The sequence below is a fragment of the Podarcis melisellensis genome, assembly GCF_964234715.1.
Source record: "Podarcis melisellensis genome assembly, chromosome: 14".
In the NCBI taxonomy this organism is placed as follows: Eukaryota; Metazoa; Chordata; class Lepidosauria; order Squamata; family Lacertidae; genus Podarcis; species Podarcis melisellensis.
The window spans coordinates 50,732,263-50,758,946 of record NC_138546.1 but is presented as its reverse complement, the minus strand read 5'-3'; the positions used below and the strand labels follow the sequence as shown (position 1 = coordinate 50,758,946).

Here is a 26,684-nt window from a genome sequence, read left to right as displayed (position 1 = left end):
TATCTCCAGACCTCATAGTGGATGGAGATTGTTGTCCTGCACATCAGGTTGACCAAGGCTGAGGCATATGAATCCAATTCATACATTTTCTTTTGGAAATGGCACATTTATTACTTTGTTCTAGCAAAATGCAGGAAGCGGGTGGAGAAGGGGGAGAAAACCAGATACTTAAAGATAACTGTGATGCCAAGGAATCTGAAATACTTTTCAGCTTTTCCAAAATTGCTTCCCTTAGAATGCTGGTTATACCTTGGTGATAAAAGTGAACATTGCTTTCATTTGTGTTCTCTTTGCCTTGTGAGAGTGCCTGTGTCGCTGTTGCATTGCCATGTAAATATGGCAGGGAGTGCAATGGTCTGTTTAGGCCTTTTGTGTTGCTCCTTGTTCTTAGTAGTAAGGAATGTTTTTTCCCCTTTTCCTGATTTTTGTTTTTAAAACTCAAATGTGCATATGAACAGGAGATTTGAACTGCTTACTTCAAAGCATCATAGCCAGAGATAATGCAATTCCGTCTAATGGTTGTGCAGTGTGAACTTAAGGATGTAAACACATAGCACAAATTTTAAAGAATGATGAACAAAAGTCATGTCAAACTTGCTCTGTTCCCACTGATAGATTGTGGGGTTGCTTTACGACAGGGCTGGGGCTGGGTAGCCTTTGATGCCTTCCATGAGAGTATGTACCCCCCCCTTTTTTAAACGATACATGAACAGTGGAGTAGCTTTAGAACACTTTGCTTTCAGAAGAAGTTAAAACAAATTAATTGTATGAGGGGTGATTTTATTTTGTTTTGTTCGTTGCTTTGGTAGTCTTACTGCTGCTATGTTTACTTGCAATGAATATTGAATAGTAAAAGTGGGGAAAACTTTGAAGGGCTTTTAACAAGAATGGGGAAGTATTGAGTAGATTCCTATGATACTTCTCAGTCACATTCCAGATAGCACCCAAAGTGATAATAACAGCATTGGTGGACAGGTAATTGCATTTTCTCTGTGATTAGCAGGTTACAGTTTGGGTACTGGTAAAATGCAGTTTCCAGTTTTCACATACCTGGGGATGGAATACTGGATTTGCTCCTTCACCCTCCTGCACAAGTTGAGAAGAAGGTTATTTAGACCCGTTTAATATCTAACAGCTGTGTGTACCTTCCACAATGAAACAATACTATGAAAAGGCCTTTACTAATCTTTTCTAATCACTTTAAAATGTTCAAAGGTAACAGTTTCAACCAAGGCTCTGTACATAGAGGGAGGTACCGGTAACTGAAATCTTGGGATATGTGGTCTTCCATTCCCTTCCTGCAGTAAATGACATTTTAACAATTGCATTGCTTCTCACCACACAATGCTTTCTTGTCTTATATATCTTGGGTAAGTTGGTCAATATATTAATCTGGATTCTTTGTCTTATGAGAAGTTTTTTTGTATAAGTGCTGACTTCCATTATCTGCTTAATGCTCTACTGCCAGGAAAACCTCTGCATCCTTATTGAAGGGTTTTTGCTGGGCCTGGTGATGACACCACGTGAATATTTTAGAATTCAAAAGGGATGGTGCAGGCATTGCAGTAGGCATGGAGATCCAGTAATTAATACTTGCTTCATTCTTCTTACAAGGGAGGAGTTGGAAGTTTTTCTGTTGGCTTTTCTGCATCCAAAAAGTTAAGCAGTATATTTAGATTATTGTGCAGTAGCAACCTTGGAATAAATCTGTCATCCCCATCTTAAAATAGAAGTTTTGCATCTTGAATACTGAAAATACGGTTCAGGTGGTTTTTATTATTATTAGCTATAGTGTAGTTTATGCTGCTAGCTCAGTAAGACTTCAGCATACTAAATAAGACTTAAAATGGGACACTTTAGGACAAATGGTGGATCTCTTGTTCATTTCTAAGAGTGTATGTAACTAGAGTAGGAATAGGAAGTGCATTGCCTGAAAACTGCACATGTCCCATCAAACAGGCATATTGAATATGTTGTCTGCCTTGAGTTTAAGGACAAGAAATACTAAACGTAATAAAGGCCCTCTATAATCTCCCCCCCCCATCATCAGCTGGCCTGTTGGACACCTGCCCATGGTTTAAACTTTTATTATATGCCATTGAAAGATAACTTTGAATATGCCTGTTTACTTTAAAGTAATTTATATTGTCTTGTGTGCCAATTGTCCCATACCAGTGTTAGAAACTGGGAAAGAAAAGCTAGGAGCCAAATGGCTTCTGGAACCTGGGTTGTGAATTAATATGCAATTCACGTAAGTGACACATTGCTAATATCACATTTTATGCAGAAATTCTTAATAGTCATACCTCGAGTTGAATGTTCTTCGGGTTGAGCGCGTTCGAGTTGCGCTCTTGAGGCAACCCGGAAGTAACGGAGCATGCACATACGCTCAAAATGACGTCACACACATGCGTGGAAGCGGTGAAATGTGACCCACGCATGCACAGATGCACCGTCGCAGCTTGTCTTCCGTTCGGGATGCGAACGGGGCTCCAGAACGGATCCCGTTCGCATCCCATGGTACCACTGTCCATGTTTAATTTGGTGCTTACAGTAAAAATATTGGTACCATACTTCATGTTTCAAAACACTCTACTCTTTATTGTTAAATTCCTTAACATATTGACTATCCTTAACATATACTTCGAAGCTTCAAAGCACATACATTTTGGTAATCCTTGAATGTCAGTCAGGCACACAAAAAATGGCATCCAGACTTTTTGAGGTGCTTGCAAATGGAGAATCTTTAGGTGCAAAATGCACCTGGCGCCCTGCAAATTTCTATCTCTGTCTCATGCCCATGAATGCATTAAAGAGACCTGAGTTGTTGTTGTTTTTAGGTTTATTTCAATTGACTGAAGCTGCTTTATATTATCTAAAATGGGATGTAGAGTTAAGCACTGCAAAGGCCACAAGTATATATCCAGTCCGGTTTATCAGGAACCATGAATTGTGGTAGTTGGCTCTGTCCTATTAAAAATAGCTTTTGGGATGGCGTGAAAACAGAATTCTCTGTCTGTCATCAATTATCGATGTTTGATAGAAGGTATAGTCTAATTCTTATGTAAGTCTTTTTAAACTACTACTTATTAACCTGTTAGGAGGAATCAGTTGGGATCTTTTTTTTTGTCTAGTTGATGTTCACAGGCTTGGCTGTAGGAGGAGTTGTGACTCACACACATTTCAGCATCTGGTGGGCACGACGTTGGCTACGCCTGCGTAAACACATTCCAGTGCCTCTTTCCTGTGGAATCCACAAGAAAACAAATTACATTGTTGACCATCGACAGTCTTGTTTCCTGTCATGGTTCCATATGGTGTCATTTGTTGCCATTCCTGTTATGTGAACATTCAACTCTGAATTTCTTCATAAATAGCTTTGGGTAGTATGGTGAAATATGTTCGAAAAATAAACAGAATAATCTGCTAACCCGGGGTCCTATTTTTAGTAGGTTTGTATAAACGATATCACTTAACAAAGGAATTACAGGACTGTCATGTACGCCTTCCCACTGTCTTGCCAGTTTCTCTTTGAGCTGAGTGTGTGGCAAAACAAAGCAATTTTATTGCATACACATTGCCATGCCACCCCTAAAGCTTATTTTAAAATTCCCACACACATCCTTCTGTAATTGGACAGAAATTGACACCAGTGTAGAGAGTAACATGTTTCTAATAAGATATATGGGAGGAAGACTAGTAATAATCCATTTTCCTCCTTCTGCCCCTCCCCTGCCCCCAATCAAAATGTGATTTGCAGTAAGAGTTGGGCTGAACATTTTTTGGTGGTTATGCATGATAAGGCTGCAAAATTGAACTCTGTGACACTGCTGAGCAATCATCCTGAGGAGTGCACTTGGAGACAGTTGTCATTTTAGGACATTGAGCGCATTCCTGCACAATGGCTGGGTTCAGATGATCATATCTCTGTTTAATAAAATCAGATACAGTGGTACCTTGGGTTAAGAACTTAATTCGTTCTGGAGGTCTGTTCTTAACCTGAAACTGTTCTGAACCTGAGGTACCACTTTAGCTAATGGGGCCTCCCCCTGTCACTGTGCCACCGCCACATGATTTCTGTTCTCATCCTGAAGCAAAGTTCTTAACCCGAGGTACTATTTCTGGGTTAGCAGAGTCTGTAACCTGAAGCATCTGTAACCCAAGGTACCACTGTATGTGTGAATATTGTGGGTATGTGCACAACTCCTTTATTTGAGCAAGGCAGCAAGCAGACAAGACTCTTTTCTATTAGCTATAGTTTACTGTTTTGTCTGACCTGGGAAGCTATGGCTAATAGCTTTGAAATGAGCCAGAATAAGAAGGTATAGTTTGAAGTTAGCATAATATTAGTTTCCCAGTTCGGATAAAACAGGAAACTATAGTTCGTTGAAGAGTTCCTAGTAATTCACTCACTTCTGTCCTGAAAGGAGGAATGAAGAAGGGTGGTGTGCATGCCCACTGGGTTGGTTCCAAAGTCAGCTTTCTCATTGGGCTGGTTTGGACAGTGGTTGACCTAAATGGAGAATGGTGATCACCAAACAGCCCTAGTGTACACGTTAGATCTGTGAGTTTGGACTGTACTGGGTGAGAAATCTTTGTGTCTTATTTTTTAGACTGACATTTGGCAATGCTGGCTGGGGTTGATGGAAGTTCAACAACATACAGAGGGCCATAGGATTCCCACATCTGTTGCAAGAAAACATAATTGCAGTCTGGTTGCTTATGACTATCTTCACTAATAGGCATTGTAGGTTCTCATCCTAGTGGGCCAACAAATGAGTTTGTGGGATATTTCGGGCTACATTTTTTTTTATTTTGAAGTGCAGCCACACTAAGTGTTTTGTGATGCTGACTGTTTCTACTAATCATCATTATTGTGTTTAGAGTAGCTTAAGGTAATAGATTATTGCTTTTTATGGGGCATTTAATTGAAGACCAAGATCTTAGCTTTTGTCACTGTAGATTCAGGGTCCGTCCCCCCCACATATCCAAAAAAGTCTGCCTTTTGAGGGAAATGATGGTCAATATATACAATTCAAAAAACAGTATAGTGAAAAGGTAGAAAGGGTTTTAATTCTTTAGAAAGAGGTTAAGATGAATATTTTTAAAATGTCAGTTGCTCAATCTAGTTTTAGATTTCTTTTGAGTTGCACACCTTGCACTTCTAAAATACTTTCCCTAGTATGGTTTCTAATGAGAATGAAGATAGACTGTTTTGCTTTTTGGTGAATGGGGGTTAATCTCATGTTCGTTTTGGCACAAGTCTGCTAAGTGAGGAATAAGCAAGAAGGCGGCATTATGCATTCCCCCCTTTCAAACTTCCATGCAGGGTTTTGTTGGACTCTGATATCAGTGGAATACTATGGAGAGCTGGATGTTGAAGGGACAGTGAAATGTTTGTGTATCTGAGATGGCAAAGATGGTGACAGAAATATGATCAAATCATGGAGACTGCAGAGGCCAAGCGCACATCTTAAACATAAGAAGAGCTGATGGATGAAGCCAATGGCCCGTCTAGTCCAGCTTCCTCTTCTCACAGGGACCACCCAGATGCCTGCGGGAAACTCAAAAGGGGGACCTGAAAACAAGAACACTCTCCCCTCTGGTGGTTTCCCACAACTGGTTGCCTCTCTGACTGTGGAGGCAGAGGACAGCTATCCTGGCCAGCAGCCTCCCTTTGCTTATTTGTCCTGAATCATCTACATTCAATGTCATGGGATATCCCTGAGTATGGTGAGCAAGGGAGAAAAACCTTTCTCCATCCACTTTCTCCATGCCACGCATAATTTTATAAACTTCTATTATGTCGCCTCTTACTCGCCTTTTCTCTCAACTAAAAAGTCCTAAGCGCTAGTCATTGTCTAGTCCTCTTGACTTCTAAAACTGGCTCCAGGCCTCTCTTAAGGGGCTGTTTGTAAGCTACGGTGAGCATTCCCAAGGCTTCAAAAATGTTACGTAAGCTAAAAACAACAACAAGAAGAAACAACGGCTTGTAAGGATATGGCCTTAGTCATTCGTGTCCCCTCTGGCTTGAAAGAGAGAAATGAGGCTCATTTGAGGCACAGCACTCAAGGCATAGTAAGATGGGTGACTTCCAACCAATATGTACTACTGTTCTGAAATACTGTTGTTGGTTGTATATTACCAGAAAAACTCAAAACATTATGATTACAGGCTTCCCTGCTTCCCTGAAAAGGGCTTCCTAAGAGAGGTTTGCTTGAGCCACCTTGAGTCTTGGTCTGGGGGAAAGGTGGGATGATTTGTTTCTTTGTTTGTTTATTATTAGTAGAGTTTTGCTGTGCAGCAGTCTTACTAGACCTCTAATTGTTTTCTGTAATGAGCCTTGCTCAGCTTGAATTTGGCCCTGTGACTCTAGTGTGGCCTCCCACAATCAGATGTTGTTGGACTCCCACCTTGCACCGTTCCTGACTGTGGGGCCTGTGGGATGGGGCTGATGGGGAAATGCAACTGCTGGATAGCTCAGCCAGTAGAACCAGAGACTCTCAGTCTCAGGGTTATGGGTTCGAGCCCCATGCTGGACAAAAGATTCCTGCATTGCAAGGGGTTGGTCTAGATGACCATTGTGGTCACTTTCAACTCTACAGTTCTATGGTTCTGTAACATATGGAGGGCACCGGGTTGAGGACAGGAGTTCTAGTACAGCCAGGCTGGGTTGACCCCCAGGTGTTATGGAGGCTTGAAGAAAGCAGGATAGTATATTTTGATTAATTTAAGTTCAAAAGATCAATCAGATTGCAGTTGCAGTTCTAAACAGTTTCACGTGTCACTACACATGACTCTAACTATGTCATTAGAAGCTGCATCAAGGTGTGTGTTTTTAATGAAATGGGTGATTTTTCATCAGGTTCACTCTGTGTGGGGTGGGGAGATTTAATCTTTCCCTCCCTCCTCTCCTCTGGATGCTCCTCCACCAAACAAAGAAAAGACTAAGGGATAGCAAAGTAAGGGAGATGGTTTTAATTGGGAGTACAGCTGAAGGAGGAGGGTTTAAACCTTCCCTCCCCAGTTCTGCAGTCCTGATACTTTTTTAAATAGGAGGCAGCAGAAAAGTATCCCAACATCCTGGTTGGGTGTTCCACAGCCCCAGAGCAATGCACATTTAATGGTGCATATAGTTTGATCTAAGGCCATGGAACACTGGCCAGGATCTGACCCTGAATCAGTTTAAGAGACGCAGTAATGTTTAATTAGGGTTTTAAAAATCCTAATTAAGCATATGGTCAGGAGGGATATGGGAGAAGATGCTGACCCCCCCATTACAGAAAGCAGGGGGGGGGGTCAGTCCTGCTGAGGTCTGCTTTTCCAGTGTGTTCTCTGCAAGGAACACGCTGCTGAAGCAGATCAGTGCCGCCTGCAGGATTGAATCCTGTGCTCCAGCTGATGAGCGAATGGTTCAGTCCTGCTCTGTTTGCCGGCACACGTGTGTCCTACTTTAGAGTAGGTGCATACAGCCAAAGCCCCTCCTTCCTGCCTGATGCCCTGTCCCCTGGCAGCCCAAGAATCCTCCAGGAGGCCTGTCCTGATCTGGGGCTGCCTCCACCTGACACAGCCAAAGCCCCCACATCCAGTTGAATCAACCTGGGATTCAGCCAAATCTGATGTGCCGCCCTAGTTTGCACCACCCGCTTAACTTGGATTGATTTCTGAGTGAGCTTGGTTAGAATTGCCATGTTGGCTTGCTGCACTTTGAGTTACAGATAAGCTGAGTGTTTTGTCTTTTTCTTAGGAGTATTGAGATATTTGTTTGGTACTGTGGTACTGAACATAACATAAAAGGAGCCAGTTGACCAGCTAGTCCAGCATCCTGTTCTCAGGGACACATTTTTCATCTAAGTGACTTTTAGCTTCAGGGTCTCAAAGCACCTTTGCTGAAGTAGTACAGCATGATAGATGCATCAAGGAAAAAAGTTAATTGATATTTTAGGGTTGATTTTTAAGCAGTTGAATATCCTATAACTTGTTGGCAGTCACAGAGGAATGCTGCTTTTGTTTCACAGGTGCCTGGCTGTACCTGTGGTTGCAGTCAAAGCGCTGGAGAGCCTTAGAGAAAACTGCAGCTGCTGACTCCTACAGCTGATAACGCCCAGCTTTTTATCACTCAGAGTTCTTTTGCAGGGGGCAGGGGGGTTAGTTGGGGGAGGGATTGTGACCCATTGTCTGAGGCTGGCTTCAGCTGCCCACGTGACCAAAGCCTTGCTGGAATGTCTGCCAAGCAGGTCATATGACTGGGAAAACTAAATTCATGAGTCAGTGGAGTTTGCAGAAAGCACTCTGTGGTGGACATTGAAGAGCACTTGCCAGACTTTTCTTCTTTCCCTTGGTTTCAAAACACCAATCACATTTTTTATTTTTAGAGAGGTGTTAATAATATATTGGTTTTCAAATAGCATGTTTCTCAAGTTGATTGGAGAATTTCTAATAGGATGCTGCTTACTAATCCACTGTGAACAGATGTATTCCCTCCCCCAACCCTGTAGGGATTGAGCAGAAAGGGAAATTACCTATGCATGCAGGGAAAAAGTTAAGGTGGAAAAGCACAAAAACCTTTGGACTTACCTTCAGATCTAGGATACCGTACAAATGGAAAGGTTCAGCATTTTTTTAGCCTTCACATGCATTTATCTTGGTAATCTTTACAGCTGTGTAAATTAGACCTCAGATTGCAAGGGAAAAGACTAAGGGAATAGTGGTTTGCTTCACCAGGGGTCGGCAACCTAAGGTCCATGGGCCACAAGCGGCCCACGGGGGTCGTTTAACCAGCCCATGAGCCGCCCCCGAACCGAGCCGCCCGCTCGGCGAGTCCCCATGAGCTGCACTAAACTGGCGCAGCATGGCGTGGGGATTTGCTTCCATGGCACTGAAAATTGCATCTGTGCAGACACCGGAAATCGCAGGCACGCGCACTCATGCGCGTGCACAATCCGGCCCACAGAGGATCTCCACTGGAGTGAACTGGCCGACCCCTGCTTCAGACCATCAGGGAGTCTCCCCCTCCTGCTGTGACCAGCTCCTCTGCCCCCTGGTCTCTTAGGACCCGCAGAGAAGTGAAATGGGCTGACCAGCAGGTGGTTGTGCACAGACGCAGCCTGAGACTGTGTGGGAAAGATCCTGGAGAGGAGGAGTCCTGGAAAGGACACTGGAAAGGCAGGGATCTTCAGTCCTCACAAGGGCTTCACTAGGGCAAGACGTCCCAGAAAGAGTTGCTGAGACCACTTGACTGGAGCTGTGCTTGGATAAAGAGTTCATTCACTTGCCTCAAGTAATTTATAATTTTTGCTGCTGACCTATGCTCAACTCCAGCCCTGACATTGGTCCACCTTTGATGTTCTGTGGTCGTGTAGCCTCCCCACATGGTTTAGAACCCAGAAGCAGCAGGGATCTCAGTCACACGTGGCTCCTGCGCAAGCACAGTGTTCCAGCACTGCACAGTTTGCCTTCCTGACACATGGAAGGTGATGGAGACAGAGAGATGAGGCCAATGGGTTCTTCCACTGCTGAACAAAGCTACTTTTCCTTTCATTTTTCCATGTTTCTGCATGATGAATGAGGCCAGCTTCACAATGAACTGTCTGCTTTCACACACAAGATAAGTGATTGAGGTGAAATTGAATAAGCTAGCCGGCTTTAATATTTCATGCCTTCCAGATTTTATGTCCTTCCAGATGACTTAGGACTGCAACTCCCACCACCCCTGACCAGTGGCAAATGCTGATGGGATCGGAGAGAGTCCGAAATCACTTAGAGGGATGCAAGTTCTTATCCCTGCCCCCAAGCAGAGCACAATCATTGGATAACAGCAGAGGAAAGCAGGCCTAAGAATTACTTTTCGAGAAGTGGCTACAGATTGGAGCTGGTACAAGTCAAGGATAAAACAAAAATAAGATGTGCATTTTACTTTGACTTAAGAAATGTACTTGTTAAATCACGCTTTTAAAAAAGAAGAGATTAAATTGGAATGTAATGCAAACAAAGATCGTATGGAAGCTGGTCTAGCACAGCAATTATGTGACTGGACTGCAAACCAGGAAGTCTCCAGTTTGAATTTCGCCTCTGCTAAGACCTTGCTAGATGGCTTTTAGATAAATCGCTCTCATCTTCATCTGCAGTTGGGGGTCAATAATACTGACTGACTGTAGAGGGTTCTTGTAAAAATTACAAGGAGAAAATGTTGGTTAGAGTGTGGTGCTCATAATGTCCAGGTTGCAGGTTCAATCCCCATATGGGACAGCTGCATATTTCTGCATTGCAGGGGATCATCAGGGATCATCAGGGTCCCTTCCAACTCTATGATTCTGTGTCCTTTCAGCCCTTGAAAGGGCTATTCACATACTAAATATTATCATGAAAACTGGTTCCATGACCCTTTATGAGGCACGCTGAATTGAATCTTGCATTTCTGTGTAAAGGAATGCCCTGGGACAAAAGTAACTCACCTCTGAAACTATTATAAAAGTAGGCATTGTGTGCGTTTAGACTCCACCAAAAGACTGTTTGTTCTGGACAGTTTCTGGGCATTTTAGACGGCAGTTCTCTGCAGCAGCTTTTGCCAGCCTAGTGCTCTTTCGATGCTCAGGCGTAGTGTAGGCTGGGACTGATGAGAGTTGTAGTTCAAATAATCTGGATGGCTCTGTAACAGATGGACAGAGCTTGGTCCAGCCTCCTGGAGACTCAATAGCCAATCAGGAGGGGAGGGTAGATTTAAAAGAGAGAGCCTGGCAGTTAAACAGCCAGATAAGGCTTGGCTAGGGATTAGCTGCGTGGTTTGGGGTTTTCTAGGTAGAGCACCCCACATCATTTCCCTGAGGGAAAGGAAATGGTCCTAGAAGCCGGCTGGAAATGTTTTGCTGGCTTAATAGAACATACAGCCATTCTAGGAGGAATCAATTTAATGAGAAACAGTGGAATTTTAAAGTAAAGTTCTTAATTACGTCTGTAAAGTGATTTTGACCAAAACAAAGTGTTGTGCTTCCTCAGAGCAAACCATTGGACTTTAACCCTCATTGAGTTTGTTTTAATAAAATTCTAGTTTTGTTTCTGACGTATTGTTACTTTGATCCACTGGTTGAGGGTTTCCTTTCACTTTATATCACCAGCAGTATATCACCAGCCAAATGTTGTGGTCTGGCAATATACCGCGATGTAGAAAAAACAAGCTGCGTGGGCCTCAGCCTGTGAGGCACCGGGTGAAATTGCCGCAGCTCTCACTGCGGGAGCAGAGGCCGTTTTACCCCAGTGCCTGGCAGGCTGGGACAAGGCAGCTTCTTCGTATGGCTCAGCTGGCAGGCTCCCCATCCCTTGCACAGCCTCCCTCCTTGCTTGCGCGGGAGCCATCGCCAGGCTCGGGGATCCCTTCACTCAAGGGTCAGCAAACCTTTTCATCAGGGGGCCTGTCCACTGGCCCTCAAACCTTGTGGGGGGGCCACACTCGATTTTGAGGGGGGGAATGAACGAATTTGGGCCAGATCCGTCTGGATTGGGATGGATTCGACCCCTGGGCCTTAGTTTGCCTACCCATGCCTTAACTACTTGGCAGAGTGGAGTAGCAACCGCGCCCTCCTCAGCCGAGCCCTTTAAAGATGCAGAGGGAAGAACAAGCTGTATTTGCGCCTCACCAGTGCAGCTTTGTTCTCCCTCTGCGCAGTATGAGGGCAGAGTGAGATGGCGGTTTCAGTCGGCAATATATCGCTGGTGAAACTGCCACTGCTCCTGAGTCCCTCTGCTAGCAAGGCTCGCTGGAGGAAGTCACTAACAGAGGGATTCTGGAGCCGTGGCGGTTTTACCAGCAATATACTGCTGAGTGAAGCCAACATTGCCGTCTGCTCCTCATACCGGTCAATACCGATATTGATATATCACCCAGGCCTATTACTGACAGGGAGTGTCCTAAATTTTAAAGCTCCCAAAATCTGGTCATGTTACAATTTCAATTCAATTCAAAATCCTTTATTAGGCATAGCACACCACACATTAACAAACAAACATCATATACAAACTGTATAAAATACGGGTCATGTTACCTCACTTCCATCTTTATTTGAGGGAGTTTGCTTTGGGCACCTGGTAGCTGAAGGCTGCTGTACCTGAGAATAAGTCTTATTAAACTTCATGGAACCTTCAGTGTGACCCTATATGTGTCTACTCTGAAGTAAGTCTTCAAGTAAGTGATCTGACTCACTGCCAGAGCACAAGTATGGAGGGAACCAAACAGAAAGCCCATGTCTTATGGCTGTTTCCTATAGTAGATGTAAAGTCTGTGCAAAAGGCACGTGAGCATCCCGTTTTTCTTCCTACTTTGCAGCGAGCATTTGGTGTGCTGTTCCTTCTAAAAATCATCCTGATAGTGGAGGACATTTCTTTTAAGGATGATTGTGTGTTCTGTCTGGTTCAAGGAAACCTTGACCATCAAGATTCTTCCCTAATTATTTTTGAGGGAACTCTCCCCCTCCCCCCTCTTCTCCTGGGTCCTTCCATCCTGTCAGTTTCATTGGAGTCTAGTCCTCAGTGTGCTGCTTTGCTCTTGTAACCCTTTCCCCTTCTGTAATTACCCCCCCCCCCCAGCCTGCAGTCATTACAGACCTGGAAATGCTCCTGCTTCCGGCTGAGTAGGGCTGCAGAACTGCAGCTCCATTTCTTCCCAGCTATCCTTTGCCATGTAGCTAGCAGCATTTTGACCATGATCACCATTCGCTGCAGGGAGGTGGGATGTGATGCAATTCCGCCCCTCCAGTTTGAAATCAGTTGTTAGGAAACAGAAACAATGTAAGCATCTGGTGTACAAAGCCTTGAGCAGAGCACACTGTGTTGCCTCAAATGCTTATTTTTCCATGATGGGAAAGGACAATGGGGCAAAGCTGCAGAAGTTGTGGGCGAGGTATATGGCCATTTCTCTTGCTTGTGGAAATAGGGGGGTGGCAGGGATAGATAAGATGCAGGATGTTTTGCTTCCCGAGAACAGCATGGCTACATTTTTAAAGCAGGCAAACAATGAATCATTTGTAAACAGTAGTTGGAGTACGTAGACATGGCTTGAGTATGCTGTAAATCAAGTTAACAGCCTGCAAAGGTTTCTGCTAACCTGTGAAGAGGATTACTAGGTGAGTTGCTAAATGCAGGGCTATGGGTAAATAGTGTGGGGCCAGGTGGCCACTCAGGTTAAAAGCCTTAGCGCCTAGGACTTGCCGATCGAAAGGTCGGCGGTTCGAATCCCTGCGGCGGGGTGCGCTCCCGCTGCTCGGTCCCAGCGCCTGCCAACCTAGCAGTTCGAAAGCACCTCCGGGTGCAAGTAGATAAATAGGGACCGCTTACCAGCGGGAAGGTAAACGGCGTTTCCGTGTGCGGCTCTGGCTCGCCAGAGCAGCGATGTCACGCTGGCCACGTGACCCAGAAGTGTCTTCGGACAGCGCTGGCCCCTGGCCTCTTGAGTGAGATGGGCGCACAACCCCAGAGTCTGTCAAGGCTGGCCCGTACGGGCAGGGGTACCTTTACCTTTACCTAGGTGGCCACTGCTAGCCAGCCAGTCCCTTTGCCTTACCTCATGCAGTTGTTGTTTTCTTTAGTTGAAAGGACCATGTCCATGATGCTCAAAACAACAACCATAAGCATAGGTATTGGGAATAAAAGTCAAACTTATTAGACACTTTTTAAACCAAAGTAACTCAAAGTGACTGGAAACAACAATTAAGTAAAATGTACATTGAACCTGCATGAAACAGAACAGAGAAAAATGTAAAACATATTCATATTTTCAAAAGGCAAGATTTAAAAGAGGCCACAGAGATTTAAAAACCAAAGGCCTGGTGGAAATGTTTGTTTGCGTGGCACTGAAAGACCCGTCCTAGTGCTGCCTCCTTCCAGATCTCCCATGGAGGGGGCACATGGAGAAGGGTCCCAGATGACAATGGCAGGGCCATAGTCAATTCATATGGGGAGAAGTCGCCGTTGAGGTGCAGGTAACTGAGCTTTATGTGTTTGTCAAAAAAATAAATAAAAAGGGGTGGGGTCCGGGAAAAATGACTTTGGCCATCCCACCTTTCATTGTTTTGACTATATGTGATTTTGGCTTTACACACGATCCCTGGAACATAACCCCTGCATAAGTTGAGAGTCACCTATATTGGGGTCCTGGGACATAGAAGGCTATATAGGTCAATGTGATTCTTCTAGGTTGTGTAGGCCGGAACGCCTGCCAAGGGGTCAAAAGGCCTCTCTCTCTGGTACCCAGCTATACCCCTCACTGACTCTGCTTTGTATCCTCCTTGAGTTCTTTTGCCTGGCTAGAAGGTGTTTTGGATCTTTGTGAGAGAGTGCCTGTTGCTTGCCTGGATAGAGAGACCTGGGTAGATTGGGGTGTAGGAAGGAACTCCATGACATCTGTGTGGCTGTTCTGTACAAAGGTAGAACTGCACCTCTTGCCCTGCCCACCACTGGCTTGAAGACACCAGAAGGTCCGCCATGAGGAAATGTCATCTCTCAGGCTGCAAAAAAGTTCTCCACCCCTGTTCTCATTGATGTGCCCACAAAACACCAATTCCACGGCAAATGGAGATGGGAGGAGATTGTTTGAAGGAAAGACCTTGGTAGAAAGAGCCTGCTGTTTCCCTTTTGCAGGCATGTCCAAAGTGAACAACTTTGGGGTCAATTTATAAAAAAAGCTCAGCTCAACAACTTTGGTTGGCCCTCACAGCCCTTCACTTCATCAAATCTGGCCCTCTTTGAAAATAGTTTGGACACTCCTGCTAGTGTATCCTGTTTGGCTATGACCTGTTGTAAAATGGATTTAACAAAATGGTAGGGATCGACTGTAATTGTGTTTCTGCTCTGAAACGTTTACCATGGAAGCAAAAATGTTAACATCACAGTGCTTTTAAATACTTGGCTTATCTGTTTGGCATTTCAACCGGCATCTTCAGAGACTGGGTCAAGAATGCCTTTTGACTAAATTAGCTTTCTAAATGAGACTTCAGGAAGCATTTGATAATACAAACCTTAAAAAGAAAAAACGGAGTACAAAAGACTCAAACAGCCTGATGTGCAAGCTAATTTAAGGCAAGTAGATCCAGGCATTGTCACCAGTCCAACTAAGAAAAGTAACTAACACTCCTGAGAGAGAACAGCTCATTCACTCCCCGCCCCCAATACGAAAGAAAAGAAAAGTTGCTGAACTGATAGCCTAGAAATATTTCTGAAAGTGTTGGGGAATGATCAGTGGTGCTTTGAGGGTTTTGTGTGTGTCTTTGCCAGGCAGGGAATGCCGACCTAGGATATTTAGAGGGAAGCCTTGATTTTGTAGCACAATGGTTTATGTTAGCTTTGTTCTTAGAGAATGTCATGCATGGAAGCAGGGCTGTAGCTAGGGATTGGCGAGGTGGGCCCCTGCCAGGGGTGCACATGAGGGGGGGCACAAAATCAGCTGCTGAGACCCTCTGCCAGGCGCCCTGTGCCCTCCAGCGCTCCCTGCCCACAGCCCAGGCAGGGCAGGGAAGAGGGTGCGCTGGGCGGCAGCTGCTCCTGGCTGTGCCCCTTGACCCTCCTGGCAGCTGGGTGCCACGGCTGGGCTGGCTGGGGAGCCTGTGCGTGCTCCAGCGCCCCATCCCCTCTGGCCATGAGGCGCCGCCTCTGCCTCTCCTGGACTTCACTTGGGGTTGGGGCCGGGAAGGTCCACCAGCCTCGGCCCCTGATGCTGCCCAGCCCACCTCACTGCTCACACCCTCCCTCAAGGATACCAACTTGAATAAAATATATGGGGGGGGGCAGGTAAGCACTGCCCAGTATAATCGAGACGGAGCGCACACACACTATTTGAATGGCAATGCCCATTAATGGGGGGGTGTCAAATATTTTAGTGGGGGCCAGGGAACCTTGGCCCCAAGGAGTTGGCTTCCATGCCCTCCTCCCTATTAAAGTGGGGTGCTCCCCACTTTAGGCGACTTTACTTATGCATGCAGGGGCCTGGAACGTAACCCGCACATGTGGGGAGATGCCTATATACCATCATCTAGGTCAGCCTTCCCCATCTTGGTGTCCGTGCTCTGTTTTGGCCTCCTTCAATCAGAATTCATGACAAAAAAGAATTCATTACAAGGTGAAGTGCATGAGGAATTGAATGGGTGCAAGGGAGGGGTTGGAGGAGAGGCAGAAAGAAGAGCTACCATATTTTTCACTCTATAAGACGCACCTTTTCCCTCCTAAAAAGTAAGGGCAAATGTGTGTGGGTCTTATAGAATAGAGAATGCAGGCTGCGCAGCTATCCCAGAAGCCAGAACAGCAAGAGGGACCGCTGCGCAGTGCTCCCTCTCACTGTTCTAGCTTCTGGCTTAGCCCCTCAGTCCCTTCCCCCACCTCCCGGAAAAGCCCCCAAGAGCCACGCTCCCTTTAAAGAGCCACGCTCGGGGGAAAAGCCTGCAAGCGCCGCACACACGCTCCACACGGCTCGTGGAAGGGAGTGCTGAGCAGAGCCTGGGATGCATACAGGCTCTGCTCAGCGCTTCCTTTAAAGAATTCTTTTTTTTCTTGCATTCCCCCTCTAAAATCTTGGCCCGTCTTATGGAGCAAAAAATACGGTAATTTGTTCGTGGCTAGGTGGTGCAATCTGGACGGTTCTGCCAGGGGCGCAAAATCACCTAGCTAGGGCTCTGCATGGAAGAGGTCAAAAGAGTATATTTGGGGGGGGGGGCACTGGATCATAGGCCTTCACAGCTTCCATGACTGGCAGGAGCCCCCGACTCTGAGCAAAAACAACAACCCAAGCTGCTTTTATAATTCACATCCTTTCCTTTTATGCTGGTTCTTGACTTTTATCCTGCCCTTATTCACTTTTGTAATCTCACTTGTTTTGTGAATTTAAATTTGTTCACTGCTTTGGCAGTCTGTTTGAAAAGCAGGTTAAAAGTACAGTGGTACCTCGGGTTACAGGCGCTTCAGGTTACATATGCTTCAGGTTACAGACTCCGCTAACCCAGAAATAGTACCTCAAGTTAAAAACTTTGCTTCAGGATGAGAACAGAAATTGTGTGGTGGCGGTGCAGCAGCAGCAGCAGCAGTGGGAGGCCCCATTAGCTAAAGTGGTGCTTCAGGTTAAGAACAGTTTCAGGTTAAGAATGGACCTCTGGAACAAATTAAGTTCTTAACCCGAGGTACCACTGTACTGCAAAGAATAAAAATGTGTGAACCCAATAATACACCTCTCTAGACTGTGTTGAGCATTCTGGGTGCAAGGGGGTCACACAATCCTTTTTACGATTCTCTTTCTTCCGTTTAAGCTCAGAGGGTGGGCCTTGGCTGTGGACAGTCATGTTGCTGGTAGTTGCTGGCAGCAAGTCTGGAATTGGTGCCAGTTAATGGGATCCAATGTATTGCACTCGTTCTACTTCTTCTTCTTCCTATGCTTTTTGGAGAACTCTGTGACATGACCAGCTGGATCATCATGTTCAAACTCTCACTTTACAAGGGGGGTTCTGAGGCTGTGAGTAACTGCCTCCAAGACGTAATAAGGCACAGCGCTTGTGCTGGTGGATTAGTGGGGCGGGGGTGTCACTTGCTAAGAACTGGCTTAATCAGCCTTTAAGGGCCCATTTACCAGGAAAGTGTTTTTTGTTGGTCATGTAAATACTTCAGTGGGTGAAACTCAGTGATATGGAACTCGCTGGGTAGGTGGACTTGGGCAAGCAACTGTCAGGAAGGAGAGTTTAATTAACCAAGTGTGGCTTTTGAATAGCTGAGTGAAGTGCGATTAAGAAAGCTCTGATATAATTGCACCAAAAGAGCTGATTTGAGGTTACAGGATTTGAGGGAATTCAAGCATTAAGCAAATTGATGATTTCATAAAATACTGGATTATGAAAATGGTAAATGGAATAAAGTTAAGCTGCAGTGAGACTGCAAGATAGGGGGGAAAATTGCAGCCAAGCTACAAGCATAAAAGAAATGGGAGATAAAGCATTTATGGTATGGTCATACTTAATCCATCTGTTAAAGTATCCATTTTGGCCTGGCAAATATATGTCAAGCTAAAAGGTTATGATATGAAATTCAGCGTCTCTCTTTTTCACTGTAAATCTGTCTTCCCATTCCTGAATTTTCTGCCGAACAATTTCCAAATGTTCCTGGAGACCGGATGCAGTTGTGCCAATTGGGATTTTGCCTTGCCTTTCCCCTGCCTCCACCTTGTTTATTCCACTGTGTTTCAGCTGCATATTAACTAGACTGTTTTAACAGAAAAACAATTGCTGCTTGTAGGCTCCTCCTGCTCCTTCCCTCATGGAGATGGATGTTGCATAGATCAAAGTGCTGCTTCTTTTAGTAAGTGTTGCAGCTGAATCAGTGTTTCTGCTATCTATTTATTGAAATACCTTCTTTTTTTCTGCGGAGGAAATGCTGTGGCAAAGACCTGCCAGCTGGTAAGAGAGAAAACCCATTTATAGTCAGAACACCAGCTTTCACTAACCAGGTGCCCTCCATTTGCTGTTGCACTACAAATCCCATCAGCCCCTGATGGGAGTTGTGGTCCAAAAATGTCTTTAATGTCCAATTAGGCCCTTCCATGTGTCTTGTAATATCTAAGGTAGAGTAAGACTGCTTTTTTGCTTATGTGCTTGACTTCATGTTGCAGTTCTTTCTGTGTATCACATCCTCAGTTGTTCAAAAGTTTTAATGCTCATGCAAGCCTTTGGCTGTTCTGAATACATTGTACTTTTGATATAATACATAAAGAAAGCTTAACTATACACCAGGGCAGCTGTCTTGAGATAAATAAGAAATGCTCATAGATGCCAGCTTTGTTCTCCTGACTGCTGGTGGATCCCCAGGTCTCTTTCTCTCCCCCCCCCCACCTCCCGGACTGGAAATAAAGGTCATCAACTGAGTGGTGGCAGTTGCACAGTAGTTTTTCACCAGTGTGGCTAGTAGTTAATGATTTGGTGGTTTTGAGAGGTAATGTGGATTGGTGCAGATGCATCGTTTCCTAAGAACATAAGAGGAGCCTGCTGGATCAGGCCACTGACCCATCATGTCCAGCAACCTGTTCTCACAGTAGCCAACTAGATGCCTGTGGGAAACCTGAAAGCAGGATTCGAGCGCAAGAGCCTCTCCCCTCCAGCAACTGGTATTCAGAAGCATTGCTGCCTCTGGCCGTGGAAGCAGAGCAGAGCCATTGAAGATAGACTTCTCCATGAATTTGTCCAGCCCTCTTTCAGAGCCGTCCAAATTGGCAACCTGCCTCCTGTGGAAGGGAGTTCCATAGTTTAAGTATGCGCTGTGTGAAGAAATCCTTCCTTTTATCTGTCCTGAATCTTCCAGCATTCAGCTTCAGTGGAAGTCCACGAGTTCTAGTGTTATGAGAGAGGGAGAAAAACTTTTATCTATCCACATTCCCCATGTCATGTGTAATTTTATAAACTTCAATCATGTCACCTCTTACTTGCCTTATTTCAAAACCAAAAAGTTGCAAATGCAACCTTCTCCCCTTTCTGCACTTGTTTCTCACTGATGCAGATGTAACATGCTATGCCCAGCCTGGTTTGCTGTCAGCATGTTACATCTGCATCAGCACTAAAGATTCCCTTCTAACCAAAGTTCAAAAATCAATTTCAAACCCTGTTTTTGAACTCTTTATTTACAAAGGCAATCCTGGTTTGTGTTTATGCAGATACAGTGGATGCTCAGGTTGCAAACATGATCTGTTCGGGATGCATGTTCGCAACCCGCAGCGGTGCGTCTGTGCATGCGAGGGTTGCAATTCGGCACGTCTGTGCATTTGCAAAGCGCGATTTAGCACTTCTGCGCATGCACAACAGCTGAAACCTGGAAGTAACCCGTTCCAGTACTTCCAGGTTTTGGTGGTCTGTAACCCAAAAAAAGGGTCCCCAAGAGGGACGCGGGTGGCGCTGTGGGTAAAACCTCAGTGCCTAGGACTTACTGATTGCATGGTCGGTGGTTCGAATCCCCGCGGCGGGGTGAGCTCCCGTCTTTCGGTCCCAGCTCCTGCCCACCTAGCAGTTCGAAAGCACCCCTAAGTGCAAGTAGATAAATAGGTACCTTTTTATAGCGGGAAGGTAAACGGTGTTTCCGTGTGCTGCGCTGGTGCTGGCTGGCCAGAGCAGCTTCGTCACGCTGGCCACATGACCCGGAAAGTCTCTTTGGACGGCGCCGGCTCACGGCCTCTTGAGCGAGATGAGCACAGAACCCTAGAGTCGGACACGACTGGCCCGTACGGGCAGGGGTACCTTTACCTTTACTTTACCTTAACCCAAAAAAATGCAACCTGAAGGGGCTGTAACCCAAGGTATGACTGTACAATGTTTCAGAGGGAGGAGGTTTGTTTGCCTTTACTCTCCCAATAATGCTGGACTTTGGCTCCCACCTCACTTGACCATGCTGCCTAGGGCCAATGGAACTTTGAGTCCAAATGCTCCTAGACGGAAGCAGGGTGCTAAAGTCTGATCTAGAGAGCCACAGGTTCTGTGCCCCGGCTTAAAATAGAGAGTTAGACTGAGAAACTAAAACACCTTCCTGGGCATCTGAAAATAGTCCCCAAGAATCTTGGTGTTTCTTCTGGCTTTGAGCATGGGTTGCTTCTGAAAGCTTGAGGCTACTTCTTGGATAATGGAGGAGGAGATATTTGACACTCACTAAAATAGTGACAGATTACATAGGTTCATTCAAGGAAGTAAAACAATAAATGGTTATGGTCATATGTTGCTAGTCTTATGTAATTTTTTTTGGGGGGGGTGTATGGCAAGCGCTTTATAGGTGGATTCTGAAAGATTTTATATTGTTCTCAATTGCTTTGCATAAGGCATGGGTTGGCCTAAAAAAGCTTTGCTTGCCTTGAAGTATGAAGCATAATTACAAAGGTTTTCTTTGCAGCAATTGTAGTCAATGGACTCCGTTGAGACATTGGATGAGATCAATAGATTGTATGTGGAGGGGAAACCTCTCTATCTTACTGTATAGATGATAGGCTAAAATCAAATACTTTTAAACTGTACGTTTTTGTAATCAAATTTTGCTAATTGCATTTTTGAGGAATTTCTTTTATTTGCTAATTGCATTTTTGAGGAATTTCTTTTATTTGTGCAATGATGTTTTAAAAACATAATCCCAACTCCATCTGTTCATATTTACTGAATGTGGGCAGATTTTGTTTTCAAGTGGTAATAGATTTTTGGGGCTGCAATAATAGACTTTAGATCTAACTGATCTTAGTAAGATTTGCTGGTTGCTGTGATTAAAGCAAGATCTTGCAGTACAGTGTTAAGTGGAAATTTTAAAGCACTGAAATGTTTGCAATTACTCAGTTTTTGTTTTTTTTTTTTGACCCAAAAACATTATTGTAAAGTTATTCCTCATCTATAGCTTTTCACAAACCCACCTGATTGGTTTCCTTCTCTCCACACTACTGAATTTTCTAAGGAAATCAACATAACTCACTTACATTCTGCAATGTAACATTTCTTCCCATAGGGTGGTTCCCCCTTGCTAATTGGATGGGGTCACATCTCAACATTGTGTTTAGAAATGAGTGTACTGAATGGCAGAATGCAAGAATAACAGCTAATTTGCCAAGACCTGGCCAGCTGTAAATTTGCTTAGGAATTTGAAGTATTTGTCTACCACACAGAGTGATTGCTTTCTGGTAGGACATAGGCTGTCTCTTTATATTGCTGCTGCTGCTGCTGTTGCTGCTGCTGCTGCCGCCCCGTGCTCAGAAGGTTGTGTGAGTAGACTAAAACTGAGCCAGAAATTCTCGTTGGAAAACTGTTTAAGTTTCTTCTCCAATGGGTGTAGATGCCTCCAAGCACCCTCCAGGTTTCACTGAATTGTTTTATCTTCTTGTGGTTCTATTTTGTGCAAAAAATTATTTAGCGCCTTTGATTTTACTTTGTGTAATGTGCTTTATGAACCTTTTTGTCAGCTGCTCTGAGCTTCTTTTATATAAAAAGCAGTGTATACATTTCCAGATACTCTCTGACAGTTCCTTGGGGCAGGATCACAATTTTTGTGTAGGCTGTCACTGCAGGTAATGGCAGCAGCAGAACTTGTGTGTGTTGATGGCTAGCCACCACCTTGTCCTTCCACGGTGTCCTCAAAAATACAGCTGCTCCAACGCATTGTGGAGAACACCCCCCTTTCCACCAGCCTTCAGTTCCTGTTCTGCCGGAGAGTTGGCTGATTACATATCAGTGGCCAGGCTTATCTTTCATTCAATTCCCTTCCCAGCAAAAGCAAAACAAAACAAAAACCAACAAAAGGGTGTTTCCAAGCAAGGCTTCAACAGGCAAATTCCACCCCACCCCCACCCCAGTCTCCCATCATACCAATTTGCTCTCCCTGTTTACAGAGCAGAGAGTGCAAACTAGGTTTTAGCCTAGTGTGGCTAAAATTCTTAACATCAGGAATTCACTCAATGATTACGGAAATTGTAGTTGAGTGAGGAAATGGGTTAATTAAATATAGACAAATGTGCATGAAAGGATAGTTCTGGGTGGGGGAAAGCATATTTTGTAAAACATGTCTGCATGTACTGCTGTCTTGGGAGAGGTGTTCCTACTATGTAAAAGGCAAGGCAGGATGCCTTTTCAGAGATGCTGTCAAATAGGATTCTTGCATGAAATTTTTTTATCTTACAGTTGTAAAACAAAAATCTGCTTGGTTAATCTGGATGCTCTTAAACTGGCTAAAGATTGCAGCCCTAGATTTTGAGGCACAATTTAATTACGTTCAAGTGGGGCAGCATAATATATGTGTTGGGGAGTTTTGTACAATTAAACCCTCTGGACATCTTTTGCTGTTCAAGAATTGCAGCAGTTGCTGAATCTGTATCCCTTGAGCTATAAATGCTGCATATTGTAAAACTAAGAGCTATGGCTGCAAATAAATGCAATTTGTAGAGCAGTGGCTGCTGCACCCATTGTCTGTTTTGCCTGTGCTGCCACCCATTTCAAACTGTGTAACCACACACTCTGGGAGCAGGAATTGGTGCTGAGTAGTTTAATTTAAAACTATTTGTGATGGAGAGGAACATAAGAGTCCATAGGACATTCCCTGATAATGAGTATTTTTATTTTATTTTATTATTATCTTTACCCATAGATCTTAGGGCGGTTCACCACATAATATCACAATATAAAAAAACAGAAAATGCACAATAAAAGACAGCCCAATAACCCCCCCCCTTCTACAACACATTTTAAAAGGACATTGGATGTAAATCAACTGAAGGCCTGGTTAAAAAGGAACATTTTTGCCTGGTGCCTAAAGGTACATAATGCAGGGGACAACTGAGCCTCCACAAACAGGGAGCCACTGCAGAAAGTTGCGTTGCCAGCCTCCGGACCGGACATGGAGGAGGCACATGAAGAAGCGCCTCACAGAATGATCTCGGGGTCTGAGTTGGTTCATAATGGAGAGAGGTAGTTCTTGAGGTATTGTAGTCTTGAGCCATTTAGAGTTTTATAGAACAAAACCAGCACTTGGAATTGGGCCCAGAAACTAACTGGCAGCCAGTGCAGTTGGGCTAGGATTGGTGTAATATGCTCAAACTGTCTTGCCCCGGTGGGCAACTGGCCACCTAATTCTGCACCAGCTGAAGTTTCTGAACCATCTTCAGAGGTAGCCCTATGTATAGGTAAAGGTAAAGGGACCCCTGACCATTAGATCCAGTCGTGGCTGACTCTGGGGTTCTGGCGCTCATCTCGCTTTAGTGGCTGAGGGAGCCGGCATACAGCTTCTGGGTCATGTGGCCAGCATGACTAAGCCACTTCTGGCAAACCAGAGCAGCGCACGGAAACACCGTTTATCTTCCCACCAGAGCGGTACCTATTTATCGACTTGCACTTCGTGTTTTTGAACTGCTAGGTTGGCAAGAGCAGGGACCGAGCAACGGGAGCTCACCCCGTCGCGGGGATTCGAACCACCGACCTTCTGATCGGCAAGCCCTGGGCTCTGTGGTTTAACCCACAGAGCGCCACCTACGTATAACACATATAATTATGAGTAAGACCAATGGTTCATCTAGCTCAAAATTATCTATACTGACTGGCAACAGCTCTCCAGGGTTTCAGGGAGAGTTCTCTCCCAGATCTCCCTGAAGATGCCCGGGATTGAATTTGGGACCTTCTGCATGCAAAGCAGGTCCTCTACCTCTGAGCCAAAGAGAAAGGCGTGTAGTACAGAAAAAGATATGAAATTCTGAACAAGCTTAAGAAGACCAAATTGCTGTTAGGAGCTGGAATTTAAACGCTAGAATTCAGGGTCATCCCGTGAAGCTGAATGCTACAAGATTTCAGAACATACAAAAGAAATGGTTTCTTCACACAGTGTGTAGGAAGATGTTTCCCTCTGGAAGTAGTGATGGCCACCAATTTGGATGCCTTTAAAAGAGGATTAGATAAACTGTCCAGAGAGTGCGCCTCTGATGGGAAGGCAAGTGGGGAGAGTGCTGTTGCATTCAGATCCTATTTGCATTTCCATAGGCATCTCATTGGCTGTTGTGAGAACAGAATACTTGACTGGATGGCATTTGCCTGATTCAGCAGACACTTCTTACGCTCGTATGAAAATAAAAGATGTCAACTTAGAATGTAGCTTCGACATCTGTCACCCCATTGATCGCCAGGGTGGATTCGGCTGATCTGGCTGGCTAGGCGGGTGTCCCCTTCCTCCCTCACCGCTCCATGTGCGTCCCTCCCGAAGCTGCGCGCTCGGTGGAAGAGGACGTGTACCGTTCTTCGGTCAAGGGTATACGATAGCTGCGCTCCCCTGCTAGAACCTCCAAACAAGAATGTAGCTTCGGTGAAATATTCCCACTCTCTGTATTTTTTTCCCTGAAGAAGGCTTTGAAAAAATAGTAACGGTGCTTCCTCTTTTTGATGTGAGGGGGAAATGATTCTTGTTTATTTTAGAAGGTATAAACTACAATCTTCCATTCATCTGATGGCTGTAAATGGTCAATGAGGCCGAATTCCTAGGAAAAGAGGTAACATGGGATGGGATATTTTGCACGATCAAATATAAGAAGAGAATAATATGACTTGTTTGCTTTGGAATAACAAATTGACTATGATTAGAGCCTACAATTCTTATTCATAGGTATTTTTATGTTATCCTTTGATCCCTGTGGGCAAAATTAATTGCCTTCACTTGCAAGAACTCAAAACGTGCCTGAATTGAACCTTCTAAGAAGCAAAACTCTGAATGGCCTCCCTGCATACCGAAAAGTGGCTATACCTGCTGAAAGAGTTTCTTGCATGTGCACCCAGGAAGAAAGAAGTCTTAACTGGATTCACACCATACTTTAGGATTAGGACCCATGGCAAGAGGGAAAAATTTGGTGGTTAGGGCACGCTTCACCCGGCTTGCTGAGCCACCCATTGAGCAGGCATTTGTATGGATATGGCTATGGATATGCAGCCCTCCGCTCTTTAGTTTGCTGTGAGTTTGTATTTTTAGCTCACTTTTTATAATAGTTATTCTGTTCTAAGGGGGAGGGGAGGGCAGGGCTGCCTGAGAGTGGGCCTCAGCCAACAGAACGGCTAGGGCAGGTTCCACTAGGGGGGGATGCACTGGGACACCTGATATCAGTGGTCACGGGTAGGAGGAGTTGTTACACAACGACCAGACTGTGTCATTACCAAGTAGGCAGGTTTAGTCATTGCTTGAAGACTATCCCTGCCTCCGGTTCTGGTCCTAACCAGAATGATGTTGGTATCAACAAAGGTGACCCATATGACCTTAAGGTGCTGCTGCGCAATGCCAGGTCAATGATTCACTAGACCACTACCATCCATGACTTGATTGTGGATGGAGGAATTGACCTGGCATGTGTAACAGAGACTTGGTTGGACATGGCAGATGGGCCTGTCATTGCTGCTGCTTGTCTGCCAGGTTTCTGTTATATACAGGTCCTATTGGGGAGACCCAGTTTTCTGAGTGTGTGTTCTGGAAGTTGGGCAATAGGAACAGTACAGGATTCCTATGGGTGTACCAACCTCCCCACTGCACCAAGAATTTCCTGCCCGAACTGTTTCAGGTTGTGGTGGACGTTCTCCTGGAGACACCTAGTCTGGTTGTCCATACCAACACAACCTTACAAGGGGCCGTTTGGGACTTCATGGAAAAAATAGCCTGAATAAGTTTGGCCTGACCTATAGCCGTGGGCATGCCCTAGACTTGGTGTTCACCTAACCCTGGATGTGGGTGATCTGACACTAAGTTCCAGTGAAATAAAAGAAGTGCCATGAGTGGTTAACTTTCTGGTGCAACTAGACTTCTCCTCAACCCTTTTCCTCCGCAGGAAGGTGGGACTGAGATGGATGGTCCACCCCTGCCACTTATTGGATCCAAATGGTCTCTAGAGAATGGTAGGGAATGGTTTATCCCATGTTGATGGCCTCTCAGTTGATTCCCTGTTGGCCTTCTGGAATGCAGAGTTAACCAGGGCTGTTGACTGTCTGGCTCCGAAGCGCCCTCTGGTTCCTTGGAATCCGGACAGCCCCATGGTTTTCCCTGGAGCTGAGGGCGATGAAACAGTTGCTGAGTGCTGGTGGCGGAAAACACATTCTGAATTAGACCAAACACAGGTCAACGTTGAGTCTACCAAGTGGTGATAGTGATGGCGAAGGTTACATCTGCAGAAAACAGCACCAGGAAACTCTTTAACAGAACCA

At 45.0% G+C, this 26,684-nt stretch overlaps 1 protein-coding gene across 9 annotated transcripts in view; it reads left to right on the top strand.

Annotated features, from left to right (window-relative positions):
- TJP1 (tight junction protein 1) overlaps positions 1-26,684 on the top strand; it is a 360,820-nt gene that overhangs the window by 229,512 nt on the left and 104,624 nt on the right. The window lies entirely within an intron of this gene.